This window comes from Corylus avellana, chromosome 7, assembly GCF_965113065.1.
Source record: "Corylus avellana chromosome 7, dhCorAvel1.hap1.2, whole genome shotgun sequence".
NCBI lineage: Eukaryota > Viridiplantae > Streptophyta > Magnoliopsida > Fagales > Betulaceae > Corylus > Corylus avellana.
The window spans coordinates 8,727,071-8,731,882 of record NC_142496.1 but is presented as its reverse complement, the minus strand read 5'-3'; positions in this window follow the sequence as shown (position 1 = coordinate 8,731,882).

Genomic DNA, 4,812 nt, shown 5'->3' with positions numbered 1-4,812 from the left:
AGTTTTTTGATTTCGGCCCTCAATTATTGAATGATCTATTGTACTAGTAAATATATATGGCATAAGGTGATGATATATTGACATATCATTTGGTAACTAAAATTTTGGTACACCTGGCATTCCTCTTAAGATCGATAAACAAGTACTATAGTTTCTACACCGCATATCTTCTATTGAAAATTGAGTAATTCTATAAATCCTCTTTGTATCTCTCTTAGAATTTAAAAAATGAGGTGACTTTTATAATCACCATTGAATAAAAATTTAATAGTAATCTATCATAAGCTCAATGATAATTTTAAAACCAACACGCCACATTATTTTTGAACAGAAAAAAAAACCCCTGTAACATGATATTATTGTGTCAAACAACGTGAATATGGTTTTGTGCACTTTTTGGTCCCCCTTTGATGATTTGAATGAGTACGTCCAGCTCGGTCCTGAAGAACGCGCGGCATGTTGAGGTGACCCACTATGCCTTTTTATTTGCTGTTCACATGCATATTCTGCACCAGACACATTCGTTAATTTAGTTGCAGTAGATGAAGAACACCAATCGATGAGGCGCACGTGACATTTGTTGAACAAATTGTGTAATTAATTAACCGCGTATGAATATCGCTGTTATGGGAAGTAGAGTTTATATATATATATATATGTTTCTGCAGAACCGCGTATCAATTATATATTCCGAGGTTAAGGGTATAATCTAATTAATATAGAATAATGAGTCAATGGCGGATACAAGGATTTCTGCACTTTTGTTGGTCCTCCTTTTTAGTCCAATCACCAATGAATACGTCGGACTCCGGCGTGGTCATGTTCAACAGCGCGGGATATGTACGTGGAGCCTGGAGGTGCAAACTTTGATGACCCCACCATATATCCCTCTTAATGCTCTCCACAAAAAAAAAAAACCCCAAGCAACTGGGCCACCCCTGCTTCTTTTATTTGTGGTGCACTGTACATGTGCACATTTGTTTTGATTGCACCAAAACTCAATGGTGATAAAATCTAAAAAATATTCTCAAAATGCTAGAGTTTATCTAGGGTTTAATACAAAATAAAGAAGAAACTCAACTCTGAAACTTTTTATTGATAAAAACGCACATATAATCAAAATATATATTCTTTGGTCTATAAAACATATATTTATAGGTCCCCAAATCCTAAACTTAATAATAATACGAAATAGAGTCGAAGTTGTAATTCTATAAGGCCTGTTCGAACGGGACATACCCTGTCAAGACGGGAACTAAATAAAAGTACATAAATTAAACATAGCGTCAGCTTTCCAATCTTCCTATTGCAGCCCGTTTTGACCAAGTAAAAATCGGAATTAGGCAAACCACATGAAACATGACTTTGTAGATCTTTGATTTAGCTTTCTAACACCACAAAGCTTGCTCCAATCAAAGGTCTGAAACTCTAGATATATATGACAAGTTTAGTAAAAGTCGTCAGGTGTGAATTTCCCCCTACATCAGTAAATAAATATTCGAAATTTCACAAAACCTTCTCAACTTCCACGCGTTTTGAAAGTACTTCCAAAGTTCAAAAACTTTCAATTAAGGGTATTGGTTTTGCAATTCCTTTCAATTACCCCATTCGGTAATAATTTTCTGTAAAATCTTGTCAAAATTCTCAAAATACCACTATTTTTTATTATAATAAAATAAAAGAAAAAAATTGTAAAGATTGAGATGTTTATTTTTTTTTATATAAAAAAATATTTGCAATTTTTTTGCAATATTAAAAAAAAAAATAAAAAAAAATAGGGGTATTTTTGACTATATTTAACAGAAAATCCTAACGGAAGAAGGCAACAGAAAGAAATTAAAAGTTCAATACCCTAATTGAGAGTTTTTAAAGTTTTGAAGTAGTGTTAAAACGAGTAAAAGTTCATTTGGGTTTTTCTGAAATTTCTCCAAATAAATAATAGGGGTAATTACCTTTTACCTCCATAAATTACAGCGCCTTGGTACTTTCCCCCAAAAACTACCAACTATGACACATGATCCTATCAAACTATTATCTTTTGACAAAAAGACCATTTCATCAGCCAAATGGGTTAAAATTAACGGTCAACAGTCATGTACAAGTCATGTGCCATTTTTTAAAAAAATTTCTTACACTTTTGCCCTCATTTTAAATTATTTTCAAGTGTTGGATTAGGGTTTAGGAGGGTATAAGCGTCATTTCTTGGACTAAAGTGAGGGCAAAAGTGGAAGAGAAAAATTTAAAATGGCACATGACTTGCACATGACCACATAGACAAGGATCTATGTCACAACTCGATTGACATGTGACAAGCTGATGGCTTGACATGTTAGAAAAAAAAAATTAAATATAAAAATTAAAAGAAAAAGAGATGAAAAAAATAAGGACTCTTCGTCACTTGATGAGGGCGACTGACGTAGCGGAAGACTAAGTAACTAATCAAAGAGTAGCGTCTTTGATTCTGTAAGGAGAAACGTCTTTGTCTTCTATCTAAAAGATAAAAACAAGCCTGTAAGCTAAGCTAAAAGAAAGATAAAACACCACAGAGTATTTGAGAGAAAATTCACTGATTCGATAATGATTCAATGAAAATAGTTTTACATAATAAGATAGCCTATTTATAGAAGAGAAAACCTAGTAATATAGTAAATCTAAATCTAGTAGGGAAAGTAAACCTAATCTTAGTAGGGAAAGTAAACATAATCCTAGTAGGAAAAGAAATAAAATAAAACTAAAACTATTTTTTTTTTTCAATCCTATTTCACGTCCTATATCAGTCTCCCCTTCTTCAAAAGAACTCGTCCTAGAGTTAAGTTCCCACTCCTTTGGCGGAGTACCAATCACTTCTTCCTGTAGGGGTCGAAATATTATCTTCCGACCGTTTCAAAAGATAATGTAGACATTGTTTCTGCCTTTGTATTGAGTGTCTACTTCAAATTGTCACGATCGCCCAAAGATTACATGACTTGCGTCCCATATCCACCACATCACATAAGATCGAGTCCAAGTAATGTTTACCGATTGAGAATGGAAAACGACATCTCTCTGATACCAACTGACGTAGCAGAAGATTAAGGTAACTAATCAAATAGCGTCTTTGATTCTGCAAGGAGAAGCATTTTTGTTTTCTAACCAAAAGATAAAAATAAGCTCGCAGGCAAAGACTAAGGTAATTAATCAAAGAGCGTCTTTGATTCTGTAAGGAGAAGCGTCTTCGTTTTCTACCCAAAAGATAAAAATAAGTCCACATGCTAAAATAAAGATAAAACTCCACAGAGTATCGAATTTGAGATAAAATTCTCTGATTTGATAATGATTCAATGAAAATAGTTTTAAATAATAAGTTAGCCTATTTATAAAAGAGAAATCCTAATAATATAGTAAATCTAAATCTAGTAGGGAAAGTAAACCTAATTTTAGTAAGGGAAGTAACATAATTCTATTAGGAAAAGAAATCATAAAATAAAACCAAAACATAATCTTAGTAGCAAAAGAAATAAAATAAAACTAAAACTTTTTATTTTTATTTTTTATTTTTATTTTATATATATATATCCTATTTCACATCCTACATCAGTGGCATCCCCTCAAAAGAGGGTGGCCGATTGCCCTTCATTGTTGGGGGGTGATCACCCCTTGATCGCCTCTCATATTTTGTGGGGAAAGAGGAAAGAAAGAAAAAAAAAAAATACAAGAAAAATAGAGGGAAGAGAAATGATACATGCTTATGTTTAGGGATGTAAACGATGCGAGCTTGAGCGGGTAATGCTTGTTTAAGCTTGGCTTGTTTAATTTTTTCTTGAGCTCAAGCTTGAGCTTAAAATATTTTTTCGAACTCGAGCTGAGTGCTCGAGCTCGAGCTCGGCTTGGCTTGCATCAGATTATTTAAATTTGGTATTTAAGTATAAATAAAAAAGATCAAAGAAACATAATAAACAAATTTTATTAATGATATGACCATTAAGGAAACAAGGTGAGTGTGAGAGATCTATCCAAATGCAATCTAATAATAATAATAACAAAAAAATTGCAATCTTCTCTCATTTATAAGAAAAATAGCTCTAGTTGACCAATTTTGCAACTAAAATATGTTATAGTTTTAATAGATTAAATGCAATTTTATAAATTTTAAGAAATTTATACTTAAGCTATAATAATATGATGAAGTATAATAAGTTTCCATTCAATCATATGATTAACAATTCAAATTGTTGATTCAACTAGCATTAGATGCTTAATGGTTAGATCATTTTAAGATATGACCATATGATTAACTATTATCATTGAATTATAAGGTTAAATACCTTTTTGCCCCTTGTGGTTTAACAAATTTATTTTTTGCCCCCTAGCGTTTAGTATTTATCACAAAAGGTACCTCAGGTTTACATAAAAATGGAGATGGTATCTTTGTTTAAATTCCGTCCAAAATTTGACGGAAAGCTATGTCAACACCATTAAAATATCGACACATGTCCATATATTAATTGAAAATACAAAATAAAAATTTTCTAATTAAAAATATTATATATATATATCTGTTTGGTGGCCAAGAAAGTTGCGGAAACGAAAAGCAAATCGCAATCACATTTCAGATTTTAGATATTCCTTACTTTGCGATAGTAGGAAACAAAAAGAAGAAACTTAAGGGAGTTCCACTAGCCCAAATCAAAAGGCAACATCAAACACAAAACACCCATTATCTTCTCTTTTCCTTTTCCTCCATTTTCTCAGCAGCCAAACGGAATCATTCCAACTCCATGAATTGATCACAAAAAAGCGCTAAAAAGAAAAACGTACATATTGGCCGAACCT